Source organism: Rhipicephalus microplus, chromosome 4 (genome assembly GCF_043290135.1).
Source record: "Rhipicephalus microplus isolate Deutch F79 chromosome 4, USDA_Rmic, whole genome shotgun sequence".
Taxonomy (NCBI): Eukaryota; Metazoa; Arthropoda; class Arachnida; order Ixodida; family Ixodidae; genus Rhipicephalus; species Rhipicephalus microplus.
Genome location: NC_134703.1, coordinates 85730204 through 85744477, shown reverse-complemented (window position 1 = coordinate 85744477; position 14274 = coordinate 85730204).

Below are 14274 nucleotides of genomic sequence, written 5' to 3'. Positions count from 1 at the left end.
GGTTCTTACACTTTATTGGAAACATAAGCGAATGCCAATAGGTAGTAGGTTGAAAGCGTGGTATGGTAGTGATGAGTCGGCACACCAATGCTATCCGCACAAAAAAATGAGAAATACAGAAAAAGGAAAGAAAAAAGAGGAAATCAATAAATAAAGCAAGAAAGCAAGAAGAAAGAAAAAAACAAAAGAAAGAAGGAAAGAAAGAAAGAAAGAAAGAAAGAAAGAAAGAAAGAAAGAAAGAAAGAAAGAGAAAAGTATGATATTCATGAAATTTTTCTGTCGTGTTGACAGACTGTCAGGCCAAGTTAGAGAACGGTAGCCCTTACAACGAAGATCCTATAATAGCTTCAAGGTTTAAAAATAGGACCTTGGTAATTGTTCTTTAGTAATGAAATTCACCTAACTTGTCCCCAAAAACCGACATTGAAGCACAGATGATCGCACGTGGGTACAACTAGCGGACGACTATTATAACGCTACTCTTCACCACAACGATATCTATGTTATTAGCTCTGCAGTCGCTAAAGATGAAGGTTTGTGCGTGTTGAAGGCACATAATCACAAGCCCAGTCAACGCAACCGGAAGGTCAGTTTGACTGATGCTTGGTGTAACGACGCTCGCTTAGCTTTAACGTCTCACAAGAATATGGCAATGGTGCTATTAGGCTTTACGGCTTTAGTTTCACCGCCAATACTCCTACTGAGCCCCAAAACTAGTACAGAACCCCTTCGCCCCCCCACCTTCTTCTGTGGCCTATTTTCTGGCACCTTTTTTTAATGGCATAATGGTTTTCGTGCATAGGGGAACCCGGAGTGGTTCCCCTATGCACGAAAACCTAACTTCAAAATATTTTTCACCATATAAACCATTATCTCCAAGTGATTTGATTATGCTAATCTTTGAAACTGCTGCAGCATAGTCTGAATAAACTGTTAAGTACCATGTAACTTTATCTGCGTAAAGTATTCTCCCACCTTATGTCTTATTGCGCTCTTGCTAGAACCACACATTTAGTATTGCTGGTGTCTTTCTAGCTTAGCTAATCAAAGATGGCCAAGGGCTACGCAGAAAAAAATCGAGTTTGAAAAGGTTACACAGTCACCAGTCGATTCGGCAAAGCAATTCAGTTGTCTGGTTATATCGGGAAAACTGAAAATCGCTTTCTACGGGCTTCTGAGAGGATTGATTAGGCAGAACGAGCCAATTTTAGAGTTATGCACTGGAGTAATTTTTTATTATTTTTGTATTGGGCATCTCTCCTGCGTATTGGCTGACGTCATCCGTTGGTGAGTTCACCGTCCCGTTGCAGTGCACGTATGGCGTATACGCGAACGCGTTCTAATTGCATCGCTCTAGTAATCAGTGTTAGAGCCGAATGTCTTTGTGCAAGAGCGAGTAGGAGTCAAGGGCACACATCGTTCTTCTCAGAATGCCCCGAAGGCATTTCTTTGCTATCGAAACTGTCGGGATTGGGAAAACAAGCAGTCAGCCTAATTAAGGCTCACGAGAGGGGTGAAATTAGTTTGTAGCAGTGAGTCGAAACGAAGTGGTTGCTGATTGCCGCTCAAGACGTGAACGTTGGTGAAGGAAACAGAGGAAGAAAGGGGGAAGAATGGGGATGGGGTCGCCTACTTTTTCTTACGTGTGATGTGCCGCAGTGACGTGTCTGGAAGAGGCCATTGTTCTTATAGACAAAGTTCAATAAGAATCGGCTCCAACATAATTGCAATCTGCGTGAGGACTTAGCAAAAGGCCCTTATTTCTTTCTGTTTTTCTCTCGTGGTATGTTTGGGAGAGCCTTTGTGATTGAGGCCAATAAACCTCTTGGTGTGAGCCCATTTTTTAGGCTATAGCACTTTAATCAGCATTGCTAATACACCAAGCTCAAGACGTAGAAGGAATGCGTTTCTTTTCAAGCTGTTTTTTCTTCTATCCTAATTTAAAATTTTGCTTAGTCATTTGATTGTATAATTTCAAGTGAGCAGAAAGCGGTACCTGTTGTCGTTACGCAGCGAGCTGTGGCAGAAACGCCAAGCTTCAAGCAATTGAGTAGGCTGACCCCTAAATTCAGCATTCACATGATTAGGAAGTCTCAACTTTGAGATCGTCTGTCGTAATCTTTTGAAGTAGAAGCGATGTTCAGACTTTCGTACAAAGCGTTGACAGACAAGATTGTCACGTCGGGCAAAACAGCGTTTGAGTGTTGCCTTAGACTCAACCATTAAACTTAAAAAAAAGCAGTTTGATGGAAGGTCTTCATACGTAGTACCTCTCTCGCTCTCTTTAACACACACACACACACACACACACACACACACACACACACACACACACACACACACACACACACACACACACATTTTTTCTCTTTGGCAAGGAATGGTCTAACTAGAGAGTGCCACGCCAATCCAGTCTCGGCAGCCTGTTATGCAGCCACGTTAATTCTGCTTAAATACGTATGTTTGCTCTTCAGATATGCTGTATGCAATCATCCCGAAAGTATACAAACGTCTTTCGCGCACGGTTCATGAAACCCACGCTCTTTTTCGTGAATGGATTTTACGCCCTTACAGAAATGGTTTCGCGGACCCCTTTTTTGTGGAACACTGCTTGAGAACGACTTACCTAGACCTCTCACACCCTTTTGCTCTGCCCTCGCCGTGCGCTTTGGTGTCCATGAAATCTGGACACATTATTCTTTAGGTAACTTCACCTTTCTTTCCCTCAACAGCTATCATTTGGTTTAATATGACATGTATTGATTGATATGTGGAGTTTAACGTCCCAAAACCACCATATGATCATGAGAGACGCTGTAGTGGAGGGCTCCGGAAATTTTGATCACCTGGGGTTCTTTAACGTGCACCCAAAACTGAGCACACGGGCCTACAACATTACCGCCTCCATCGGAAACGCAGCCGCCGCAGCCGGGATTCGATCGAGCGACCTGCGGGTCAGCAGCCGAGTACCTTAGCCACTAGACCACCACGGCAGGGATATGAAATGTACCGTAGACCGAGCTAAACAGACAGGTATAGAGAAATAAAGATGATCGTGAAGTGAGCGCAGCGTTGCGATTTTCCTTTTCCTCTAGGTCGGTCTGTCCAGCACTATAGCCTGCAAAATATGAATGTTCACCAAGTCTTGCAAGTTTGTCTTCTAGTGGTCTTATTGCGTGAAAGGGTATTGCTGAAAATGTGAAGTTAGATCAGGTTTCCACAGGAGTGGTGCGAGGGGTGGGCACGATGGGGCTGAAGCCCCCCAAAAATTTTCACCTGCCCCCCCCCCCCCCCCCACAAAATGTAACACAATCATAAAGCAATGTCCAAGTTTACCGCCTCCCTGCTACCTCCCCCCACCTGAAGAAACTCACTTATCGTGCCCCCCCCCCCCCCCGGTAAAATAATCCTCGCACCACCCCTGGGTTTCTAGTAAACCTTCATAAGTACACGCATGTTTGGATATATAGCCAGGCAGGCTATTTCAGTCAGCTGTTTACACTTGTAAATGGTTAGATTTTGCAGTATTGAAACTACAATTATTTAGTTGTTTTTTTTTTACCGTAATGGGTCACGCAATGTCCCATTGAGTAGGCTGGGGATGCCTGCTCAAGTAATGGACGTACTGGTGTCTTCAATGCCATAAGTTATTAGGGGCAAAGTTCCCTAGGGCCGAGCCTTGTTGGCAGCCGTCGTGTTCTATAAAACTAACACCTAAATTTAATGCTTGCAGAACCAAAAACGAAAACATCTGTGTGAAAACCCGACTTTATGTGCACATCAATCAATTATATGAAAGCACAATACATGCTCACCTGCGCCGTCCGTCTGTTCGTCCATCCATCCGTCCATCTGTGTGTCCGTGCATCTGTTTGTGCGTCCATCCGTTCATTTGTTCGTCCACGCGTCCATTCGTGCATCCACCCACCTGTCTTCCCATCAGTCCATGTGTCCGTTCATTCAGCTGTCTTTCCTTTATACTTAGCTTTATACTTATAGTTTATACTTATAGCGACTTCAACGTAGACAATATGGACCTTAGGGTCTAGCCGCCCATTCGTCAATTGTTCATTTAGTAGATATACCTGATTTGTTTATTGTTTTGTCTTTTATTTAATAGAAGATGCAAGAGGGAAACGTTCTTTAGGAATTACAATACTTGCTCTGTTGGTCTAAGTGTGGCGTTGGGAATGGTTCATTTAGTGGTTTATCGGTGGAGGCAGTAATTGCACTATGGTAGCCTCGAACACCTTACGCAGCCTGTAGTTAGACATCAAATCACCCAAACTATAGTTAAAACGACTATCGCAGCAGTACAAAATGTGAAGGGGGTTGGACAGCGAAGTTGTAGACACCACACAGAACTATTACTCATTGCGACATCGCTTGAATGACATTCCACATTATAGTCACAAAAGAGTTAGATCGGCTCCTTACCTTTCCTGTGAGGGATGACCAAGAGGTGCGTCGACTTCGCAAACCAGGCATGCATGTTTTATTCGATCTAATCATCCGACTTGACGCGTTCATAGTCATGACGCATTTCATTTGGTCGTACAAGTCGGCGAACTCCATTATTTCATTTCATTTTCAGGAGACAGGCGTAAAGGCACAGAAAGAGTGACAAAGTGCCAATCCACCACGACACACATAAATATCTGGTGATATAAGACAAAACAATTACGGATGCATGCATTCAATAAAATCAAACGTTTCATTTTTTTTTCTAGAAGTTAAGGTATTAGACAAGAATAGGCACAAAACAATGATTATACCACATAAATAATGAAGAGAACGCCTTTACACAACGATAACTTCTAACAAGAAAGAAAGAAAAAAAACCGGCGAGTGCAGCATGTGCGCGTTACAAGAGATAGGGAGTGCAATCGGAAAAGTTATGAAAGAGTGTTTTCATTTTTGTAAAAAAAATTGACTCCTTTTGTAGACATTTATGGAGGAACATCCTTCAATTAATGTCATAGTTGCGGGGTGCGGGTAGGCAGGCAAAAAAGTTTATTTGAATCTAGAGATTACGTTCACTCCCCTTTATGGGTTGACATCGGCGAGCCGCACCCATGACGGGACAGGGAGATGCTTCTCCTAGGACATGGGCTCTCTGGTTAGCCTTTCGCTGGGATTCTTTCTCGTGGCTAGTAAGATGAGATCACCAGTCCTCCTCTGTGGAGAGAGACTCCGGTTTCTCGCGCTGTGCAGGACATTGCCACTGCAAGTATTGTAAAGTACAACGCGAGTTATCACAGCGAGGGCAGCCTGGCTCTATGTCATCCATGTGTTTAGAACATTTAAGGAGAGAGGCATATGCCGCAGTCTGTAGTTGACAAAACGTGGTAGACTGAGCACTGCTTAGAGTTGGATTGGGTGGGGTATTCGTTACGGAAGGGGACAGTATTGAAGGTTAACTTTTGTGTGCGGTAGTATAAGTACAATCAACCTTGTTCTTGTTCACCTACTGTCTCTATCGCATACCCATTGTGGGGAATTGGCCAAAAATTGAGTGGCTTTATTAAATAATGAGCAGTTTTAGAATAATGGAAGATACATAGTTAAAATAATACAGAGGACCTACAGAACTGTGATGCTTGATGTAATGCATGTAAATATATAAATAAAGAAAATATTTTATTCCTAAATTAGAGCACTGCTGTGAATTTTATACTCATATAATGTTGTAAACATGCTAGCATAATAAAACATAATTAGTCAATCAGTTTCAATAATATAGTCCTTGATAGCCACGCATACTCTCGCACTGGAAAACCCAGAAATTGAGGCGCTAGAAAAACAGAATGATAGGCATGCACAGTTAAATCCATACCAATACCACGTAAAGATATTTCTAAAAGGGTTTTTTTCTATTGTAGCAAGCCATCTGCAGGTCAAAAAGAAATGATCTATTGTTTCCTGTTCACCACAGAACGCACACAGTCACGAAGGTGCCTGAGTGGACCGGTTTTTGTAGAAATTTAGATTCGGTACATGGCAGCGCATACTCGTGATAGCTCTATACAGTTTACAAGTTTGGCAAAAGGCTCTTCGCCAGGGATATAATAAATGACAATATTGCACAGCGTTTGGCATAGCTGTGCCTCCAAAGACTTCCATAAGCGAACGCCCGTAGAATAGAGCAGCAGTCACATATACGGATTTTGGAAAGTACGGTAGAATCGGCCCACTGATTGACGAATTAGCTAAGGAATCAGCTATTTCAATTCGAAACAAGGCTTTATGTCCTGGCACCCAAAATAATCAGACTTTTCCTAAGTGCGCAGGTACTATATTGCATGGAGCGCGTTTATTACTTGAGCTTCAGCACCAACAGAAAGTGCAGCACAGAAGAGAATCTGTCAATACCAGATGGTGTAATTTCCGTATCCGAATTGCGTACGGCGAACACTACTGCCAGACATGCAGCCGTAAAAACGTGTATGCAATCGGGTAGTCGAAGGAAATAAGACCAATCTAGATTCGGGCTAAATATACCAACGTGCACCTGACTTTTCGTCCTATTGTGACGCGTCTGTTGAAACAACAATATCTGTTGTAATACTGCGCAGGTGATCTTGTAGTAAGCCATTTAAAATATAATGGGGAAGTAATTTGGCGTTAATAAAAAAATTGCGTCAAATTGAATTGCCACAGGGTATGAAATATCAAGAGTGTGGATGATATCGCAAATACGTGCGTTGAGAGGTCCCAGTAAATTTTGCACGATCAGGCTCTCCATCTCATCATCTTCTACCTCTTCTTCATCCGGTAGACATTGGAAAGTCTCTATATTTAAGTTATTGTTGCTCAACTTGTACAGCAGAGAACTCTGAAGAAGTGCGTCTAATAATTGAAGTTAGTGTTTCCTGGAAATGGTTCATAATATTCTAGCTTCGTCGCTTGCGCGGTGCGTCCTAGACACGCAGTTCATCTGTGGCAGAAGCACGACACCATTGTTCACATTGTCTTTCTTGTCAACGCCTCTACTTTCAGCATGCATGTTGCTCTTCAGGAGTACGCACTCTACACGAGGCCTTCCGGTAGCTACCTCCAGAGTGGCAATGCTATGCCTGACTATGCGGGCCCTTTTGTTTATATACGTAATGTAGTGATCACACGTCTAGGACAGAAAAAGCTGTGCTGTTGAAAATCTGCGCAATAGTTTATATTTTATACAGATATGGGTGTCATGACACCTGTTACATACGCTTTGTTCATCATGCAGTTTTCATGTCCCCCCTACCCAACAGAATCGTTCAGCAGAGGGGGAGGTGTAGACGTGTGCAGCTTTACAGTTAAGGCACTGCGCCATGCTCCCGACCGGGCTGCAGAAATTAGGTGCCTTTTCTTACCTTCTAACCACTACCACCTCCATATTCACGTGAGCTTGCTGTCAGATTATGGGTCTCTATGAGACGCCGCTAACCATTGCTCAGGCTTCTTGGCCGGGACAGCAAGTCATGGGAAGATTATAGTCGCACTGCTGCATTCATTGGAAGATGTGTAAGCTTTACGCAAATAAATAAAGTGACAAAATTAAAAAATGTTGAGAATGCGGCTGATGTTTGTGCACTTACATAAATTATACAACTTCAACTTAGCACCCGCAAATTCAATTTCTCATCCAGCATGCATCATTTCAATGAGAAGAATCATTAGCTACATGAAAAACACCGCTTAGCAATGTTTAAGTTACTTCCAGAACTGTTCTGAGCAATATAATAAATTGCAATATAAATAGGCAATATCAGCGATACAAACAGCCTCGTCAGCGGCAGCAGCAAAAGAAAGTATAGGTACAGCATAATCACATCTCGAAAAAAAATTACAATATTATCAAAAATTTATGCAATGCGTTTCAGTAAACGCACGTGCGCGCTGCCCCCGCTGCTGAAATGTGAGAAACGGTGGGTGAGAGCCAGAAGAAACCCACGGGATTACATCACTATGCTTGACGCATAAGTAGGCAGATGGCATGCCAGTAACAGTCAGTGGTAACCACTGGGACGGCAGGCGCAAGCGTTTTTTAATCAGTCTCTCAAGGAAAACGCGAAAAAAGTCGATGCAGTGAGCTTGTGCACGCTTGTGCACCGACTTTCGCAATAGCGACTGGGCACTTTCACACTTAATATTTCCTCGCTTATTTACGAGCTATGAAATGTCTAACTATAAAGAACGTAAGCGGTAGCACAATGCGTATTTATGAGCGATGAAATTTCTAACTTAAAAAAAAAACGGGAAAAGTAGCACGATTCGGCAATAAAAATTTTAGGTCGACAATGCATTGTCACGCCGCAAACTGCAAATAATAGTTCGGAAGATTGCATTCTTGCCCTAAGTGTTGATGCATACTTTCTTTATTACAACAATTCGACACGTCCTGTGTGACTGCGCGGAATATAAATGCAAAGACAATACCTTTCTAAACACTCAACAAGCTAGATGTCCAGGCACTGTGAAAGTTTATTTACTTATTTATTTATTTATTTATTTATTTATTTAGTATATCTCAAGGACCCACTACAGAGGGATTTCCGTGAGGGAGTGGGCAAACAATATAGAGCTAATAAAACAATAATTCTATGGCATTCCTAAATTTATCTGTGGTTTGAATGGTCGATGACACTTGAGGGAAGACCATTCCAGTACCTGGCTTCCTGAGCGAAAAAGGAAAGATGGTAGGCTGTAGTGCAAGCAGGAGGAGGGTAGACGGCCTCGTTGTGATTTGTGTGGGCTAAAGTGTGATGGGCCGGTCGAATTGGGGAGTTATATTAAAACTAAAGATGCTTTTATGATACAAGGACAGTCTATAAATCTTACGATGTAGGTCTAGGTTAAGTAAACATGCCTTACTTTTAAGGGTCGTAACACTAGTGTTATATGAGTAATCTGAATAGATGAAACTAAATGCGCGATTTTGAACTATAGTTCTATATATTTACATAGGTTACTTTGTCGTGGGCCCTAAAGAACGGATGCATAGTCTAGTGTTGGGGTGAGGTTTTGTAGACTAGTAATTTGACTGAAGGAGGGGCAAGAAGAGGAGGGTTACGACAAAAGTAAGCTTGCAAGAGCTTTGTTAGCATTGTTAGGCATTTCACTTACGTGAGAAGACCAGTTTAGGAGGAGGGAGGAGGAAGACAAGAATAACAAGACGGGAGGCAGGGAGGTTAACCAGGCACAAGCCCGGTTTGCTACCCTACGCTGAGGGAACGGGAAGGGGAGCATAAAGAAGAGAGAGAGAGAGCCCAGTTTATATTCTGTGAGATGTTAACGTCAAGATATTTAATACAGCTGATGGAAGAAACTGTGCAGCCATTAATAATATATTTAGCAGTGGAAAAGTTCTGGCGTCTGGTGAATGAAACAACTACAGTATCCAAAACCATGAGCCATTTGCAGCACCACTCGGTAAGTTTTAGTAAGTCATGCTGAAGGGTAACTCTATCTGAAACGTTATTAACGGGTTGGTATACTACACAGTCATCAGCAAAGAGGCGAATGTTAGATGAAATATTAGTGGGTAAGTCATTAATATAAATTGAGAAGAGCAGAGGGCCCAGAAGGGTACCCTGTGGCACACCGGAAATTACGTTAGAAAAGGATGAGGACATATCATTAGCTCCTACGAACTGCTGATGGTTAGTGAGAAAGTCCTGAATCCAATTGATTGTGTGTGTTTTGTTCCTTTTTATTTCTCTCTCTCTCTCTCTCTTTTAACGCGTTATTCCTCAACCCTAGTGCAAGGTAACATACCGCATCCTAGCTTGTGGTTAACCTCCCTGCCTTTCGCTTTTGGGCCGAAGCTACCTATGCCGGGAGTCGTGCGTCCGCGATGTATGTAGTCATCGTCGTAGTGGTAGGTATCCTACACGGCCGGACTAAGGGAGTGGCACGCGCGTACCCTTTTCAATTTAGGAGGAAGGAAGCCCGCGCATGTTAATCATAAAAAAGATAGTTGCTTCTGATGAAATAACTTACAAAGACGAGTATTGCTGACTTAATCTCAAATAGAGTTTGCCTTGAATTTGATGCTTACTGAAAAAAGCTAGTATTAGAAGGACGCACTTTTAGTACTGTCTGACCAGAAAGGGTTGCCATGTTAAACTCTGTGGGCGTAACCTCCTTGGTTTTAGCAAGGTTTATCGAAAGTTGGGCCGGCGTTGCCATGAATATAGAGAACGAGTATATAGCCATGAACTAGAGGCGGTGAAAGATCGGAAGTAGACACGAAGCGCAGGCTGTAAGAAAGTGCGCGAGTGCCACCTCACGTTCAGTGCTTGAAATACCCGCGTCCGCTGGATGGCGGTTTTCCTATATGCTGAATACATAATGAAAGGATGCGAGATGGCGGTACTTGGAGTGTTAACTAGATAGACCGACGGACACACAGACACATGCACGGATGGACGCACGAATGGATGGACGGACGGATGGGCGCACGAATGGACACACGGACGGATGCATGGACGAACGAATGGATGCATGAACGGATGCACGGAAGGATGGATGGATGCACGGATGGTCGCACAGACGGACGCACGGATGGACAGAAGCAAGAACGAACGGACGGATGGACGCTTCGCCCCTCTCATCATCATGCGTTCGTGAATGTGCTATGATTTTTTTCTAGTTTCACTCTCTCTTCCTCTCGCTTTTGTGACTGTTTGTGTTTTTTGAGTTTTGAAAGAGAAAGCCTAAGAAGTCATCTGCCTGACAGTTTTTTTTTTTCGACGGACCGTGAGCCTGAATAAGTCTTGAAGTCGTATAGACAAAATTTGTATTTAATGCTGTAAAGAACAGACTATTAGACTAACTGAAAACACCAGGCCTGTACGCAAAAAAAAAAAGAAAAAAAATTAAAGCACCCGGCAACACAGAATCTGAGCCTTTTCATTCCTCTATAGTTATTGTTGTATTGAAATGAGATAAGGCGTTTCTCATTACTTGAAATGAATGCACCCTTAACAGCATTCGGCATGCTGGCTATAGTCAGTATAGAGAAGTACACTGCCCTAAACACTTTTGCTTATAAGCTACGTATTATACAAAGTACTTGACTGATATCTCACTTTTCAATAAGGTGAACAGTTTTAACACGAACGTATAATTCATTATAGCTTTCTATCACGGCGAATGTTTTCCACATTGCACTTGCTTCACTAGCTAAAGGAAGTTCTCCAAAGATAAAGTATGCCATAATATCAGTCTTCAAATGTTGTACAATTACCTGAGCAAGAGCTCATCATTTGTTTTATTTGCACATAAAATGACACTACTGTTCTCGGTTTATTCATATATAATATGCTTTTACAATACAACAGAGACAACACTTAAGAAAGAAAAGCTCGCCTTGTACTGCTTAAAAGAGGTAGTGGGAATAGATATAATGAATAGAAAAAAGCACCCCCCGCACTGCGTCTTTTTACTCTTCTGGTTCCTTCAGGACTTAAAAAATCAAAGAATAAATTGTCCTATTCCGTATTTCACCACATCCTCGTAGATTCCCCACGAGTATGTGTATTTTTCACTATACTTTATACTAACAGCCCAGACTTGAAAGGCGTTGGCACGCATACTTTTACACGCTTAGAAATACTTTTATAACGTAGGCGCTTTATAAATTTTAGGCTCCCTTTTTGAGACTGATAAGTCCTAATGCGGCACATACCAGGAGGTGAAAATATTTTTTTTGTTCTTTTTCGAATCACCACAGAAGGGTCATTTATTCACATGTACGCCTCCTACGTTTACTGTACTCTCTGCAAGCACACCAGATAGAGCTCAAATTTCGAGCATTGTTCTCGCTAAAGCAGCCTTCTCGCACGCAAATGATAGTTGCTTCACTCACTGACTTGCTACGCCCTCTTGAGACAGCTTGCTCAGTTAGTCATGGCCTCCAAAACTGCGTGCGAGGAGGAAACCCGTTGGCGCTTCATCTCAGAGGCCATGGAATTGCATTGTTCTAAAATAGTACAAACGAACGCATGGTAACAAGTAGCGCCACCTAACCGTGCAAATACAACAGCATCAAGAGCGCTCACTCATTGTCCTACAGGGATGGCGCCAGTGGGCCGCCAAGTATGAAGTTGCTTTGTATGGCTGCTTTTAGAGTGTGCCCTAGTGGGAGAGATCGGCCAGACTTGCCGTACGCTATACAAGAAAGAAAATGGAGTATTTCTGGAGTATTTCTGGCACGAAACAATAATCACGTTCTTTTGTTCCGGTAGTTCGCGGTCACGAACGGCGCGTGCGTTATCAGGGTGACATGACATTCCCGACAGGAAAGTGGCCAACGCCGCGTTTTCAAGAAAGAAAACGCGGGCGAGTCAGCTGACGATTAATATAGCGTGGCAGAACTACTTCCTCACTGCACCATTATTTCTTACTGTGTATAAGCATTGTTAAGCTGAGAGTACTCGCTTAAAGTACTCCCAGCTTCTATAGGGGCTTTCAAAGAAGCCTTTATAGCGCGGGTCTCAGACACGTGACCCGAACATGACTGCTTTCGTCCTATTTATTTAATTTTCATGATCAGTGTGTTCATGAGCAATTCAAGCACCACTGGTCTTAACTATTTTTGTCGCGAGGCACTCCCGGTGGTCTTCTTGTCCAGATACAAACGCGTGAAACAAAACAAATCATTGTGCAGATTTTAGTCAATTTGTTTTCAGGTATGATTATGTTGCAATCATAGCACCAAACCCCCTTTAGTTCTGACTCATATATGAAATATGACAGGGGTCTGCTAGAATTGGCAATATTAGCTGGCAGTTTGTGCATCCTAATTGCTGCCTTCCCGTTCCCATGCATGTATTTTCTTAAACGTCCTGGCCCTTGCTAGGGTGAATTTTCGTGACTGTGGCCCGATATCTGAATTGACTTTTACCCCGGCTGTAAAGTCTATTGTAAATCTAGCCAAACATTCCTTTTTCTCGGATGCTGTATGTACTGTGAACCCAATATTTACAGCATTGGTACATTACTTTCTCCTGTATAGTATCAACATTACTGTGAACTTCTTCGTTCGAAGGGTTAGTCAGGAGGCTCGGCCTCATAAAAGACGTCAAGACCAAGACCATGCTGTTGTCTAGCAAAGTTGTGGAGGTGTAGAGAAAGAGTGTAAGCACAATTTTCACACTACGATTATTCTGACACTAAGCCGTAGTTGTGTGATGCTATTAGTGTGAAATTGCCGGCAGTCCAGATTTTAGGTACGTAAACTATAAATAGGTACTTGCACTTTGGCACTAACTATTTGTATTTTAACATCGTACTTAGAAAAACTAGCGTATTTTCTCTCCAATGCAATATTTCATTGTGAAGGTATGTAGCGTTAGTGCTTCAGCTTTCGTGCAGCGATGCCGACTACTCCTGCGGCTTAAGTTTTTGTTTCGTGGGTGATGGATATGTGGTTTGGATCTAACCATCTTTTACGTGTGGCGATGGTTCTTGTTTGAATTTATAGTTAGGTAGCTACTGAACTTTACTGACGTCTCAAGAAGTTATTCCCCAGTTTTGATTTAGGGAGAACCAAGGGCCGCCTCAAGTCAGCCCTTCTTATTAGCACGGTGTTAGTTCTTTGTCACAAGTACATGAACACCATTTCATTTCACAGTAGTCAATTATAACTTTTTCTTTCATTTCACACTAGGAATAGTTTATAAATAGACTCGTTATCAAGGCCTTTTTTTAAGAGCAGCTAGTCATGACAGCCTGTGAGTGTTTCACTGTCGCTAGATTTCGTGGCATCTGTTAGCAATGAGCACAGAACTGCATGGCTAGTATGTCGGACGCCTTTACAACGCATTCAAAACGACAAAGTCGTTCCAGAGCCTGCGGAACGACTTGATACGAAATCGGAGTGGGACTGGTCTTCTAGGCTTCCCACTACAGGTTTCAATCTAGACCCACGTCCAACTTCACTTCCGAATTCCCGCTCTCGATCCGTCGGAAAGCCCACGGAAAGAAAGGAGCCACACAGCGCCATCTTCATTTGTGAACAAAAATCTGGTAAACTTTGTGATCGATACAACTGACAGAGGGCGCGAACGTCGTGAGCGCTGTGGCTGACCACTACAAAAAAAGCCGTTTAAGTACATCGAAATTGACTGATCTCCCCTTCCTACATAGCAAAACAACAAAAACAAGTGGGAAGTAGATCAACTTGACAACATGTCCACACTAGTAGCTGGGACACCCTTTCACCTCTCATTGTTTGTACGAGTAAATCGCAATATCCAGATATAAATGTCGAATGTAGATAGA